The sequence below is a fragment of the Homarus americanus genome, unplaced genomic scaffold, assembly GCF_018991925.1.
Source record: "Homarus americanus isolate GMGI-L3 unplaced genomic scaffold, GMGI_Hamer_2.0 scaffold11022, whole genome shotgun sequence".
NCBI lineage: Eukaryota > Metazoa > Arthropoda > Malacostraca > Decapoda > Nephropidae > Homarus > Homarus americanus.
This window is the reverse complement of record NW_024737068.1, coordinates 6033628-6050455: the sequence shown is the minus strand read 5'-3', so window position 1 is coordinate 6050455 and position 16828 is coordinate 6033628. Positions and strand designations below refer to the sequence as shown.

The 16828-nt window shown below is 37.5% G+C and overlaps 1 non-coding gene across 1 annotated transcript; it reads left to right on the top strand.

Moving 5' to 3' along the window:
* Window positions 1-15624: 15624 nt before the first annotated feature.
* On the top strand, window positions 15625-15698 carry Trnaa-cgc. Its single transcript has one exon. It is a non-coding gene; the product is annotated as a tRNA-Ala (tRNA).
* The last annotated feature ends 1130 nt before the right edge of the window (window positions 15699-16828 follow it).

Sequence of the window (16828 nt, the reverse complement as noted above, 5' to 3'; positions counted from 1 at the left end):
CTCGTCTTTTTTTTAGGTTATGTCAGGAAATTTATAAAATTCCTGTATAATTCAAACAGGGCGATGATTGAACCGGGTAAATTGTTCTCACCTTTGCAATTATAAGTGACTCAACGAAGACCTTTTTATTTCTCGCGGCTGTTTACATGAGCCTTTAAGATTTACGGATATTCTTCTCATGACTGATAATTAAAAACTTCATCTCGCTTATACATACTAACTAAGTGACTGTCCTACGATACCAAACAAAACATCAAGGTATTATAAATTTAATATATCAAATAGTTTGTTGTAAATATATTTTTTTACATGTACTATTAATGTAAATCCAGATTACATCTCTCTTAGTATACAGACAAGTGGGGAGCGGGTTAGGTAATAATTCCGGGTCGTGCTGCGCCATACATAAACATATACCCCTGTAAACAAGGAAGCTCTGTTTGTCTGGGATCCATAAGGGGAAATTTTTGTGGAGCTATTGTGGATTTTTATGACCTTCACAGTGGCTTTATTAACATGTTAGTTACATTGAGGAAAATATGTCATGTCCCTAATACTGAGACGAGGGAAAGTTACTTGTTTATTAACCATCTGATCCTGATAAAACCTTTCATTCTTCATTTATAATTACATATATTTGCATCTATTTTCCATTTGTTATAGAGGAAATTTAATTTAGGATATGTGGTAATTTTAACTTAATTTTTTTGGGTCTATGTTAGTTATGTTTGTAGCTATTGTACATGTTTATTTCTTCGTTCATTAATTCATATAATTATTCATTTAAGTAATTTATCAAATGTACAATTTAGACTCCGTTTATGCCCTGGCCTTGCTAGGGATTGATCTTCTCCTAAGGCGGAATCTAAGCTTTGTTGGTTCCTGTGTCTGACTCATCCCTTGAGAGAGTCACTGCCCCAAGACGGAAGCTCACTAGGAAACCTTCTCAAGAAGACGTCAATTAGACTTATAAGAGCCTGCAGTAGTGGCGTGGCTGTGCTGTACATTGAGGAGATTGTCACATTTCGACTGGGAGCATATTAAACAGCTGCGATCCACAAGTCCATGACACTCGCCTGACTTCCACAAAAGTTACACTCTATCAGCCTGACTCACCGAGAAGTCCTCAACTTAGCCTGAATCTATATTGAATTGAGCCAACATGACGTGTACCTAGCCTCAGTTTCCTCCGGGGCGCGGCTCTGATATATTCTCACCACAATTCTCTTATGTTTAATAAATCTTAAGAGAAACGAAGAAAACAACAATCTTATAATGTATACCTATACAGCCTTAGATATGTATCAAATAATAGTAACACTTCACAATCTATAAACTCTGGATGTTAAGAACGTAATTATTTCAGGGATCATAAGATTCATTGGACAGGTTCACTATTGAGAATATATACCATGAAAATAATATTGGAATCATAGAAAATCATATTTGTAATGTGGTAATAATACTTGTCATCAGAGGTTCACTTCTGTATTGATTTACAAACAGCTTTGACTGACGTAACTGTAGGGACGAGCATATTGATCATTTTGGCCAGGGAAGTGAGTTTAAGATGTATATACTAACAATCAATAATAATAATAATAATAATAATAATAATAATAATAATAATAATAATAATAATAATAATAATAATAATAATAATAATAATAATAATAAATAACAACACTAATAATAATAATAATAAAATAATAATAATAATAACAATACAAATTTTAATAGACTAGTATCATTTCTTACCTAACGAATCTTATCTATTCTAACTTAACCTCTCCTTACCTAGCCTAAACTAGGTATAGTGCGGCTAGTTGTGATAGTAAACGGCATTAAAAATGGACAATAAAAATTTAATTAATGAACTAATTTCCATTTCGTTATATTAATTAAAAAATATATCGTTATTTGACAACAAATTATTTCACGTTTTTGAGGCTTAATCGAGCAAGTACCCATAATTACCCCTATTTAGGTGTACGTGTGAGTGCTTAACGGTGTATGTGTGCTTGTGTGTCTGTTTCTGTATGTTGATGCGCTCACAAATCGGTTGCTTTCTGTGCCTGTGTCAGTTTGTGTGTTTGTGTGTGTGTCTTTTGTTTGTTTCCTCGGGTGCTTATCTGTGCCTGTGTAAGTGTGTTGGTGTATATTCTCTGGTAAATTACAAATGATGAAATCTGAAACAGCAGAACAAGTCTCAAGAGACGTACTGTTGATAAGGGTCGTCCTGAACTTCACGTCACCCGGCTTAACCCCGACCAGCAAGATGGTTAAATCTCACTGGGTAAGCGTTACGTCTGGTTGGCATTTAACTTATGTGGTTTTTTATAGAATCTCTAAACTTTTATGGAGGGATCTGGGGAAATCTTGGGTAAATTCTCAGATGTGGGGTATAAAATTTGAGACTTGAGAAAGGTAATATGTGAGGGAAAGTGTGGAAGTTCTCGGCGTGTTAGTGGATTCTGCAAGAGGTGATGGGGACTTAGGTAGTTTTTTTATTGTTGGTATATTGACACTTTTATTATACACACGAGAAGAGTCAGTCAACCATGCCATCAGCCTTCAGATTGGTGACAGGTGTTATGTGCGGCCATCTGTAGGAAAATATATTTCTTTGCTCATTTTATGGAAGAAATATATAATAAGGTTGTTCCTAAATAAATAAAAAAAATAATTTGTTTTCTATTCGAGAGAGTGAAGAGAGAATATGCCACCAAGAGTTATATAGATAAAAAGAAATTATATATGTGGTAAATCAGTTGTTTTAGATGTTATTGCAAAGTAACATACGAGTAGGTGATCAAGGACTTTTTATGATAGCAAAAAAATAAATAAATAAATAAATAAATATTCGAGAGAAAAAATTATAAACAGCCCGTCGGATACGATAAGTGATGCATCTGTTAAACCTGATATAAGGTTATTCTTTCGTTGTAAGCTGTACTTTACGTGCGTCGTACCATAAAGTGTTATTGATAGATAAAATGATCATCAAATATGAGATACAAATGACATTGATTGTTCATAGATAGAATGAAAATATGTGTTTAGTCATGAACAAGGCATTACTATCAGAAATATGTCATCAAATGTCATGGTTAATACAGGAATGAACGGCTTTTGATATCACTGATCGGGCGAATCACGACATTATCAACGTACCGCTGGCTAGAGACCCTAGAAGCCTGTACCAATATACGGGAAAGGAATATTGGTATTCACTGTTCCTCATATCATCGACTCTCAATTCTCTCTCCTAGAACAACTATGTAGAGAAGCTATATCAATTTCCCAGGCGTTCCTGTTGGATCAGACCCACATACAGGTGTATTCGCAATGCCTCACATGCATTCCGGAAAGTGTAGGAAGCTCCCAACCTACCACTGTGTGAGCTAAACAAATCTTTGAATATCAAACAATCCGGAAAGCTTTAGAATGAACGGACATGAACTCAAAATAATAACTTTGAATGAAAGTATTACATGGTGGTAAACATATATCTGCAGGGTGATGAAAAGGTTGTATAGTAATTGGACATTCTGGGATCAAGTAATATAAGATGGTCAGATTAAATAGCGTTATCAGAGAAGAATTTCACATTGTATATTCAGGTGAAGAAAATAATTAGAGAGGTGTAGATATTCTTGGAGTGTACAAGCTGAGTAGTTATGGTAAAGGATGTTGGTCAGTGTCAGATAGAGCTTTGTCCAGTAAAGTTAACACTGTACTCATAGACTTAGGAGGATGAGACGGAATAAAAATTTTAAAACTAAGACAAATTTCTGGTGTTTGTTGGAGGAGAAACTTGAGGAGTAAAAATAGAACGACTGTGCAGGTTGTCTTCCAGACTGTAGGTCATCCTGGAGCTCTGTCTGCCGTGCTTAACAAGGTAGATCAGCTGTAAATACAAGGTTAACTATGAACCTTGTGCCCATACACCTTCAGCATGTGATGGTAAATATTATGAAATTTAGTCTCTTCTTTTTAACGAAGTGTGTAAGTGTTTAACGCTGTAGACAGTCATTGTACGCCACAGTCACGCTGGTATATGTAAAATATAGATCAATTACATGATTTTAAACTTTGGAACCAGAACAAAGTATTATCTGGCCGTCAAGATAAAGGTGTGAAGCCATTTATTTAGCAACAATAACCCATTGCCAGTGACACTGTCAAAGATAACATCATATTTGGTAACATTGTTAAGGATAGAACTATTATTGGTAACAGTCAACGATAGCTTCAATACTAGTAACAGTCTTCATGATGACACCGTTAACTGTATCACCCTGAGTATTGTTGTGGAGGAAGGTTCCACACGACTGACGGCCAGTTGGCGACAGTGAGGACTGGTCACACAGTCCACTAAGTAACAATGCATAACAGGAATTCTCATTTCAATAGTAACACCATCAGCCATAACACCATTCACAGTAACACATCAGTGATAACACCCTCCATGGTAACACTATCAACTTGTGTTACAGATAGCAGTTTATTACAAGATTGCTATTACAGATGGAACTGACTCATCAGCCAACAGCCGATTATATAGAAAATACATTTAAACTATACTAAATTTGCCTCACTGAAAATTCTTTTCTCCTTTAGTCTGCAACAGAAGATTTTCTCCTCTCGTGACTATCTTCCCGCGACGTAAAATATCCGCTGAGAACGTTTCCCTGATCTCCAGGTATTTGATAACGCCCAATTGAAAGAGTTGATAAAGCCATAATGGGCCGCTGGTCGCTCTCGGCTGGTTTACTGCTCTCTTATTGAGCGTCACAGGCACCAAACTGCTGACCTGGCCCTAGACAGTATGACCTGCCTAACAATACATCGCGGAACAAGTAACATATGATAAAAACATTAAGTTCATATATATTTCAAAAGAAGAAAATTGCTCATCAGCCATGGTATAAAAACGTATAATCTTTTCTTTAGAAGACATTCAAACAAAGATCCGGCTGGCCTTGAGGGCTTATTGTAACAGTTGTTGACCCCTTGACCCCACCCGTCCAACAACTGGTTCCCTTCCACCATCAGTTGGATGTAGGAACACTAAAGAATGGCTCCCACTATCGGCGTGTGTACCCGACAGTACTCTCATTTTTTTCCTGAGTTCACAAGAGCTTGTGCAAATGGAGAACCATTCTTCCTCTCCAAACAGCAATCGAATCTGGGACCAATTGTCAGATCACTCTACCACTGAAACAAGGAGTCACTATATGCAGGATATATACTGTATATATATATATATATATATATATATATATATATATTTCATGTAAATCCACAATGAAAACGTGGATATATATATATATATATATATATATATATATATATATCAACGACCTCACCAGCAAGGAATCGTTCCCTAGTCCCACCCAGTAGATCGAGGGTTCGATTCCTTGCTGGTGAGGTCGTTGATTATATGTTCAAAGTCCGCGTGTTATATGGACTAAAAATGAAGTATATATAAATTATATATACGCGAGGTACATATATATTATATATGTACCTCGCGTTTCATACCAGCTGGATTCGGTAAAATGCTACTGACACCACATACGAGGCACGGGCAGTTTCCCAATGAGGTTCACGGCGCCATCAGCTCGATGAACAGGCTTTGTGTGAAATATAACAGAGCCTAGAACTGCTTTTAGTGTCCTTGTGGGCTAGCCGGTAAGCGTTCCCTAGTCCCACCTGTTCAATGTTCTGGGTAATAAGTTCAATATACAGGAGCGAACACAAACACCTGTATAGATTTTGTAAGTTCGATTTACTGGATAAGAGATATGTACACAAAGGGAGTAGTGCTCTCCGACCTGTCCACTTGTCAACTGCTCTATAGACGACGTATGGCAAGTGATACATTAGCAGCTTCCATACGTCGCCAGGCACATTAATTAAGCATGTGGGACATGGTAATAACATTGCCACATGCTGCTACCTAGGCTGAATAAATAATATATATAAATGGAGCACATACATCATATACATACATAATATATAACACAGCATACATAATACAGAATATATATACACCACCCAGTAGGTCGAGGGTTCGATTCCTTGCTGGTGAGGTCGTTGCTTATATGTTCAAAGTCTGCGTGTTATATGGACTAAAAATAAAGTATATATATATATATATATATATATATATATATATATATATATATATATATATATATATATATATATATATATATGCATATATATACTGTATATATATATATATATATATATATATATATATATATATATATATATATATATATATATATATATATATATGCAAGTAAATCACTGTAGGTGCGCGTGATCTAGGTATATGCTGATAACCACAAGGAAAGAAGAAAACACGAAGTTCCCAAGCGCTTTCGTGTAATTTTTTTTTTTTTTACTGGTTGTAACATATTTTCTAATCTTCGTGTATTCACCTGTAAAATTTAAGCTTATGTTACTGTCAGCTTTTTTGGCTGTGCATAGATAGATTGGAGTAAGGTCAACATTCACTAACTCAATGGTTTCATGTTCAATGTACAGTGATGTATTATACTATAATAGTATTATATGCTATTCGTCATATTTAATTTTGATGCTACTGGATATGATTTTTGTTTTTACGTCTGATGATGACAAGAGATATTTGTTGAAACGTTACCCAATGAATGTTGTTGTATATCCAGACGTTGGATGACTATGATGGGTATGGTGGGTATGATGAGAATGCCGATACCAACACAACTAAACCAGTATTAAGAAATAACCCATTAGTTCCTACCATCTATGAGGCGCAGAACTATGTATTTCTTTCAACAGCAGGACGTGTTTCCTCCCGGGAATATTTCACGAATATAGTATTAGCGACATATGAGTGATCCATTTGAGCGTTCGGGTGACGTATTGCATGACTTGGCTTGCTGGAGCTGGTGGAGAATTGCTGTTATATATCTTACTTAACAACGTTCTGGCGGAATTGCTGAGATATAACTCAACCTGAACATAATATATAGGAGTTCTGTTCCATGCCAACAAACTGATATATCTAAATGATTTGAGAAAAAAAAGTAAAAAGATCCTCTATATCATTAACATCACAGATTTTTTCAGTCTCTACTATATGCTCCCCTCTCAAAATTGTTTCGTTATGTTACCCAATATACGTAAATAACACAAGAATACACACGTGACAGCACCAGCGTGTGGCCATGAATGGTCACACATCTGAAAGTGCTCACTCAGGTGTACACTCGCATGAATCAAATTCAATACGTGTTCTGGCACACATGGAACTTCATCTAACGCTCACACAATGACACAAACTAACTCTCTCAAAACGTATCAAGAACTTTTCCTACAGAGTCACACACACCCTCAGCACCGTCAGCCAGCAGCACGAAGATCGGATTAAGAACTTATAGTATAGCAGTTCCCAGTTGTTGTCATGATTTTATTTTTAACAGTACCACAAACTCATATAAAGTGTGTGTGTGTGTGTGTGTGTGTGAATCCATTTTATATATAATAAACTATTTCGTAATACAAAGTATATTTCAAAATGGTGTATATGAAATGTAAAATGAAATAGTTCGTCATATGTTAACCAATTTCAATATCAATATAATTCCCCCAAAAAAGTATCCATATCGAGAAATGCGATGACATATTGGTATGGAATTTTTATATATGTTTCCGGAAACCGATTTGGGAACTGAACGATTCGCAATTTACGTTTCGAAATACAATCTAACTTTATTTTAATCAACATATTTTGTGCCCTAATATATATATATATATATATATATATATATATATATATATATATATATATATATATATATATATATATATATATATATATATATATATATATATATATATATATATATATATATATATATGAAAAATAGGATTAAGCACATAAGTATTGTCTTGGCATAAATATTTCACAAAATTTTCGAGAAGATCTAAATTAATCTATAAAATACAAATTATCTTTGACAATATAAAGAAAGCATGAAAAATCTGAAAAATTTGGGTAGACTGAACTATGCTTAATGTTTATACATTTGGTGAAACTTCAATGTATATCTGTTATCTGCCGAACGAAGTGATTGAGTAACTTTAACTCGAAGGTTTAGGCGACACCAAGGACCTCAGCAGTCATGTTGATGTGTTCCCAGATGTGAAGACGCCCAGTAACTCTCAGACTTATGCTCCAGTAAGCTGTTGAGATTCCAGTAAAAAAAAAAACGTCTAGTGTGTTGTTTTTTTCTCTTCCCAAAAGATGAAGACAGGAAAGAGAAGAAGAGTTCCCGTATTTATATTTTGGTCGCTCTAGAAGCCAAGATTTATAAATAATTTGGAAATCGATAGTTTGAAGCAAATTTTACCATGTTTAGAAAATAATTTCAAACTCAAACACGTCCAGTTGACAATTATGGATTTCACTATAGTTTGTAAGGGCCTGGGGGCTAACTGAATTTAATTAACTCTCTCTCTCTAGACAGAACTCTCATTACCAAACTAATGAGTACAACGAGATGTCTTTAATGGGAGGCAATTCGTTAAGGGTGAAAATTTTAAAATTTTCGAAAGGCCGTAAGGGTAATTAGCTGCGAATAACACCGAGTATAACAAAGTTTGTACAGGGAGCCCAAACATTTACAAGATCTTTATAGCAGTGAATTGCATTAACAAGACGAACAAATACTCTGTTAATACACGTGGATGAGTGGACAAGATCCCACGAAAATAGGATAAAACATTGTTTATTGGACAAACGGGGAAGGACTGAACCACTAGATTAGGACAACACAAGTACAGGTATTTGTACTGGACAGGTAGACTTCGATCATCCCATGGAGTGTAATAATTATTGTCAGTGCTGATGTAAACAAAGAATCTAAGATGATAAAAAGAAAAATCTTGGTTCTGGATGATATAGATTTGATTCTTTTCTCACTCAATAAATTGCCAATAGCCTAAGTTTGTGGCCTGTCTTCCGCCCTAGTTTATGACCCTTCCTGACCGTGTGACCACCAAGACATTCTCACCTGTCTAAGATATAATCTCTCTCTACAATTATGACTTAACTTAACGACTTGGTAAATTCATGTACATATATTACCAAATATAATAAACAGCTCCCGCCTACTGTACTTCCTAAAGTTGTCAATAATCACGAAAACCCTTGGATCTTGTTTCTATTTAGTTGTGGGTGACCTACTTTGTATACAAGGTGTTTCAGAATATATACATTATCTGCTTCCTCGTTGGGACCACGCGAGCAGGTCACTTGTACGTCATACCTCCACAACATCAGCTTCAAGATAGTTGGCCTCGTGCCAGTGTGGTCAAATATTAAGGTGCGCAGTGTTACCTGATTCCTGCGTGTAAAGGAAACAAAACCGGATAGATTTATCGCTAAATCATGGATGTAGTAATCCAATAACAAGTCCCGAAAACAAAGTTTAAATGTGTAAAAACGCCTTCAATTATGGCAGGAGAGACTAAGCAAGTCTCCCACGGATAATCCTTTTGTTTTTGTTTTTTTCTGAAGATGAATAGGAAACACTGTCACATTAAACTTACTGACATGCAAAAGTAGTCAGCACTGTACTTCATTGGGTGCAGCTCTCTTACAATGGTCTCCTCAAGTTCTTTAAGTAGTGCCTATTGGGGGCTGGCAGTTTGCAACAGACGACCATGTGCAAAAGGCGATATATTTAAACTCTTGGAATGAGACACGAATTTTAAGAAGGTCGGGGTTGAGGTGCTGGTGTTCCTATAGTGTTATATACCAGGAATATTACATGGATAGGTATAGAATGTTTATATGTGTATCACGAACTAATTCCTGACTATACTGTACGTACATCTATACCCATGCAGGAATAGATGCACTGAATTCTGTATATTTCTTTCCCTATATATTGCAACATAATAAATCATTCAATCCTGTTATTGTAAACTGACATAAACACATTAGAGTCAATACACGAACAGGAGAGTAGGAGAGCAAGAGAGTGTATGAAGGGAGGGGAGTGACAGAGTAGCGAGGGCTGGGCTGGGTTGGGCTGGGCTGGGGGGCGCTAATACTGACTAGGGTGATGTAAGTCTGCTTAAGGTGCCCCACATACTTAGGATATTACATTCCGATGGTCTATTAACTTTCCTGGGGGAATATTTTGGTATTTTAGAGGATAACAAACTCCAACATAGCTTTTTTATAAGTAGTGTCTGGACGTGGCGTACCATCGCTTATTACCTTGTTAGCAGTACAGCTGGTCCTCTCTCTCTCTCTCTCTCTCTGGTATGCTTTTTCACTTCTCTTGTTACTGAATGATTTTTACGTCCATGAATGTAAGGAGAAATAATAAATACGTAACAATTAATATCTCCATCTAATTTATAATAATTTATATTTCATTTTATGTTTGTTGATTGACTTTCCTTCAGCGTATTCCTGTATAGATTAGATTTATTCTCGGTTCGTAAATGACAAAATAATAGGATAGCAAATTAAACATAGAAAATGGGGACGATCATAAATGGTATAACAAATAAATGTATGAATGAAATCAGAAGAGAGCAGTTAAAGCTGAATGACGTGGTTAGATTTAATGGGTTTCTAGTCCACTAACGGCAGACTAACTTCAGTGGAATTTACAGAAGGTGAACTCTGTGTTGCCTCTTGCCATTCATCCTGAAAACACTGTGTGCGTCATATACAGTATCATGTTATATTCAATACAGTAAATATATGTGTATATTTTGTGACCACAATGGAATATATCAAAGCCTTCACGAAGTGTTGTTTTGCTGTTGTAAAAAAAGATAAAATAAAAAATGAAAAATATTAATAATAATGATGGAAGGTGAAGCTACAGTCACTAAATAAAGATGAGGTGACGGCTATTGATATTCAGTATTAGGGAAACTATTATATCACCAATGTTTTACAAGAGTTTACTGGTGGCTATGATGAACACCCACTACAGGAGTCAACTGAGTCCAAAAAAGCCGTTTCTGCAGATATTCTATACAGAGATGGAAAATACATTCAATGGATAGAGTTTGTGAAAATGACTAAATAATCCTTTTAGTCTGTGGTGGTGATCACGTGCATGTTACGTCCAAACTCGTAAAGAATACAATTTATGAGAATATTGGTATTGTTGCATTCAGAATTCAGCCACCAGAATATAAATAAGTCTGAAATGGTTTGTTCGATAGTTACAGATAACATTTCAGTTTTTGAAAGCGTCAGAGTGAAGTCAAACTGTAAGTCCATTGATAAGAAGAAAGATTGTAAGACTACTAAAATAGTCAGCCGATATACCGTAAAATTCTAAAAGCTTAGATGGAAATTTTAATGGCTCACACATTCTCTCTACAACCTACTTTCTTGAACTCTTAAGGACTACAAAGTATTTTGAAAGTATATAAAATTACAAAGATATTTCGAAATCAGACTAGAAATATATCTTGCTTTATAACATTTAATGAGGCCACATTAACACCAACACATTCTTCATTCTTAGGTAAAATGTCTATCGTTTACAATGACTAATCAGTCATCTACATGCCGATAGTGAAAGTGTAGACTAGACTCGCATCTTGGTAACAGACGCACAAGAAACAGTTCTGTAATTCCTCCAGGCCTAAAACTATGATGTTCAACATTGTTTGCTCTAGATGATATTAATTTCTATGAGGAAACACCTGATGTTAAAATTACTCTACACATTATACTGTTAACAGCATTATAGCAGTAGGGTGTGTCATACGGAGGTGAATTTTTTTTTTTTGAGTTTGAAAAATCGGCCCATGGTATTAATGATGTAGTTCTATGTGCAGAATCATGTGATATCTTCAGATTTGAAAAGTTTTCATTTTTTGCTAGGTAAATTTTAACTTGAAATCTTATGAAAATTCAGTATTCCCACCCTTTTACCAACACCACTAAATAGCTTATTTAAAGTAAAGTAAATGTATCAGGTTAATTTATTAGGATGAAAATGATCCAGAATAGTGAAACGAATGATCTTGACACATTTATTAAATTTAATATTCCTTTAGAAAACAAAATCATCAAATACAAAAACCGGTTTTACTACTACGACCCGGTGTTGCTGCACACCATAGAGAACATGTCTTTCTTGCTTCTGTTTCTACTCATCACCTCCCTGCTGACCACCTGAGCTCGGATGTAGCCTTCCCTCCTCTCCTGGCTGTACACGTGACTGCTGGCCTCGCTCACTTGCTGTACACAACGCTCTATACTCTGGGTGTGCGAGGGCCAGGCAGGGACATGCATGGGGTTGTCCAGGAAAAGCTCTGACTTGAACATTGGTGAGGCTGCAGGTAAGAGGGGGCTCACTGCCAGCCTGGATGTTATCCAGATCTATGAAATCAGTGAGGGTCTTGGCACCTAGATTGACTTCAGGAGTCTTCCTGGCCCTGAAGGAATCGTCACCAACTGATTCGTCATGCCCAGATCCTCTCATAAGTCTCATATCCAAGATCTTTTTGACTGCCACTCTTCTCTCCTCCTCATCCTTACTGCAGAGCATTGTCTGCAGAACTGCCTCAGGATGAGCATACCAGGAATATCTCCTCACAGTCTGCTCCACAATCTGAACAACCTTCCTTGGCTGACTCCTCAGGAGCTCAAGCTGGAAGAAAACATGCCTCGGACACCTTCGGAGAACGATGACTTGACCTTGGTGTTGAACCAATTTGGCAAATAGACACTCACGATGAATTGGACAATAAGTCTCAGGTTGTGAAGCTGGTTCCCTTTCAGTTTATGATGAGCGACCCAAATTCTGCAGAACCTGAGAGCCGTTGTGAGCCACCTAGAATGTGAGACTGGACCTATCTGCAGGTAAGCAAGTCTATCAGGCATGACCCCAGTTTTGATGGCACTGCGAATCATGTAACCATAGTACTGGTCAGTACTCAGGTCGTCAATGACAGTATGTGCAAGCTCAACAGGTGGAGGGCCAACTGTGATTTTTCAAAGCTCGGATTTATTTCTAACTCAGTGGCAGAGTCCAGCATCTTGCCAAGAGGACCAGACCATCTGTTGTTTGAAAGAGTCTTGCCATCCAGCTCCTGGATCAGATGTCTGAGTGGCAACTCGTTGGTGTGGAGGTCACAAACAATCCAGACCAGCTTCCTCCCAATCTTCCGCTCTATCCACTGTATGACCCCCCTTGCCACCCTGTGTTCGTGTTGGTGCTGTCCTCAATGGCCTGCAGGGTCTGGTCTACGTTCCTCTCTCTGAGCCAGTTCACAATGTTATCTGCCACTATCTCAGCTGGTTTCCTGATGTCATCTTTCTCTGCAGTGAAATGCCACAAATGCGCCCTCTGGTTCACTGCAGCAGGGAGTGGTGTTCCTCCCTTCACCATGGCAGGGAACAACATGTCAGAATCTCCAACTTTCATGAACACTTTAGGTGTCATCCTTCTCCCCATCAAAAGAACAAACAACTGATTCCATTTTCTCTTATCCCTTATCAAACTCCTCTTCTGGAGTTACTGACAAGTTTCTCCTGAGCTCTCCTTACTTTGTTATGATCTATCACCAGGTGAACATCATCAGGTGTTATCAAACCACCGTCAATCCAGGCAGCTGTTGCTATCTCTGCAGTTTCTCTGAGACCAGTGTGGTGTCGCATGCTGGCCAGAGCTATGCTCGGGATATCTTTTCTATTTCGAATCTTATGCCTGGAAGGTTTGGGATCATTATTTTCTGGGTTAGGGACAAAGTCACCATTCTCCTGGACAGCACTCGGACCAGCCATGGGGAAGTCATTAAACTCTGAATCAGCTTGACTCCAATCATCGGCCTTTTTTACCTCACCCTGGGCCTTCTCACGTCTCTTTTCCTCGGCAACTCTTCTCCTCTTCTGTCTCTCTGTGGCAGCCTCCTGTCTCTTGGACTCCGGAATATCTTGGCTAGAAATCACTTGAGAGCCCCTATACTACCAGTCTTCTCTCCCTGTGCTTTGACAAATACCAGTTCGATCTGAGAATCTTCAGTTCACGCTTGCAAATACAGGCCATGGGCCTCCAGTTTACAGTCACGATCGCATCAAACTCAGGACAGAGAACAATTGGGCACTTGCAAGTAATTATGTCAAATAACTGGTCCAGTTGGCAGCAAAGCTGTCCTTAACTGCAAGTTTTCACTCTCCCAAAGAGATATCTCTTGCCTTTTCCCAACTATTTAGCAGTCTCTCACCTAATCTTCTTCTGACTTGTTATGACTGGAGGCTTGAACTGAGCGTTAGCCAGAGTGTACTAATGCCAAGACAGCTTTTGGTCATATCACTGGCAATGTCTTTGTTTATTAGTAAGTTCTTTGGTTCTTTTTCACTGATTTGCCTGATTAAAACCGTATCTCAAAGCATCTCTCAATGTAGGCAACTCCGACTTCAGGAGCTCTCTTCCAGACCCAAGATAGTGACTGAGATGGCTGGATTTTTGGTTCCTCGTCCTGACACAAGCAGCCATCGCAATTATTATCAACTTATAAATGCATCAGAATCTGAAACAGAAAAAAATATTGTTAGTTGGGTTGTTAAAGAATGAAGTCAGAAAGCAATGTTCACTATTTAATTGTAATGCACTAATGCAGCTGTACGTTAGATTTTCGATAAATTTCACGCTAAAATTTACCTAGCAAAAGGTTGCAAAATATTGAAACTGAAATTATTTTCTGTTTATATACACTAAAATCTACCAAAAAAGTGATGGGCCATTAGTTTTAGCTGATCTTCCCTCCTATGACACACCCTATTATAGCAGTGTTTGGGTGGAGATCAAGCTAACGAAGACTGGCAGGCCGGGTGTTGCCTCCAAGTTTTATCTACAAGCTATTGTTTAGACAGAGAAGGCTTTTATTAAGCTTCACGATATAACTATTATGAAACACTTTAAAGTTCTCGTATCATCATCCGTCTCTCTCCTCGTGTGTGTGTGGGTGTGTGTGTGTGTGTGTGTGTGTGTGTGTGTGTGTGTGTGTGTGTTTACTTCAAGGCCTCCCTAAAGTTAAAGTCCTTTCGTTTATTTCTGTTTATAATATTCTATACTTCATATTTCACCTGGTATAGTTTAGTATAGGTTTAGCACCCTGATCATATGTTACTAAATTACATAAAAAAAAGTAAAGCATAGCGTTTCGGAGTTTAATTTACTGAGTATTATTCGTTTTCTACAACTTGTGCTATAATATAAAGTTGTGACAGTGAGACCAATGGTGAAAACTATATAACATCCTGAACTGTTGTTATTGTTATTTATCCTATAACCTTTAGTTACGTTGATATAATTGCCGGTAATCTTTATTATATGAATTATTAATATTTACAGTTAACCAGGATATTGAATAAAAAGATTACAAATGAAAATTTAATTATCACATTAACTGGAAGCTAAAGTCAACAGTTTTAAAATCCGTTTGTTTTTTCATAGAGGATTGTATGTATGTATGTATGTATGTATGTATGTATGTATGTATGTATGTATGTATGTATGTATGTATGTATGTATGTATGTATGTATGTATGTTCGGCCATCCCTTTTATTTTGGCAACCTGTGGTGTAATGGTCAGCATGCTCGCCTCGCAAGCGAGTGGACCCGGGTTCGATTCCCGGGTAGGGTGAAACTATGGGCAAGTTTCTTTACGCCATTTTCCTCTGTCTACCCAGCAGTAATTGGGAACCTGGGTGTTAATCGATTTGCGGATCGTGTTTCGGGGTCATGGTTAGCCAGTGCAGTTGGCGAGTTGTCCGGTTTTCTCGGACTATTCCTTGACACTGGGTCATTCAGCTCGTTAACTCAGAGTGTGGTTGTTGTGTTGGAGACAGCTTCTACACCTTAAACAAATTCACGCCTAGGTGTCCCTAGGGCCAGCCATCCTCGTACACGAGGGGGTCAACCATTATGTATGTGTGTAAACGGGTATCTTTATTATTAAACTGATGACAAAACAAGTCGAAAACGGATGAGTGGTCACAAAGTTATTGAGACGAAAGAGAGAAAAGTGTCAGAAAGGTAAGAGTTATACTGAAAGGAAAACGAAGATTAATTAGCATATTAGATCCCCGAGAGGAGAGTGGTGGAGAGGTGAAGGTGTGGGCTGAAAGAGAGGTTAGGTGATAGGTATAGGAGGGATGGAGAGGTAAGTGGTGGAGAGAAATGTTGGAGAGGCGAGGGAAAGGACATGTGATGGATGAATAATTGACAGAGATGGATGAACCACAAACCAGGAATCCACACATTGCCAATCTGTGGTTCCCTGATGGATGAACGAGAGGTAAGAATATGAATGGATGAATAATTTAGAGGTGAAGAGTGGACGGATGATTTTATGGATGAATGGATGAGTGTCTGGGAGGTGAAGTGCAAATGGAAAGGTCACATAGGTATTGGACAAGTAGGAGGATGAATTTAGTAATGGGATTGTGATGGAAAGGAAGGATGACGGATGACTGAGTGATGGAGGAGTGAGATGCTAGATGGATGAGTAATGAAGGAGCTAGATACTAGAAGAGTTGGATGATGGGTGAAAGAAAGAAAGAAAGAAAGAAAGAAAGAAAGACAGAAAATAAAAGCATCAACAAGAAGGAATAAGTTATTTCCTGCCTGGGTAATATACACGAAGGAAAAAAAACACACCCTAATGAATCCTTGACTTAACACGGACAATGGAGGTTGGATTTCGTGGAACACCTGACATACAATCCTCTAACCTTTACTCCGAGATCATGCACCAGCACAAACTCCACCTATC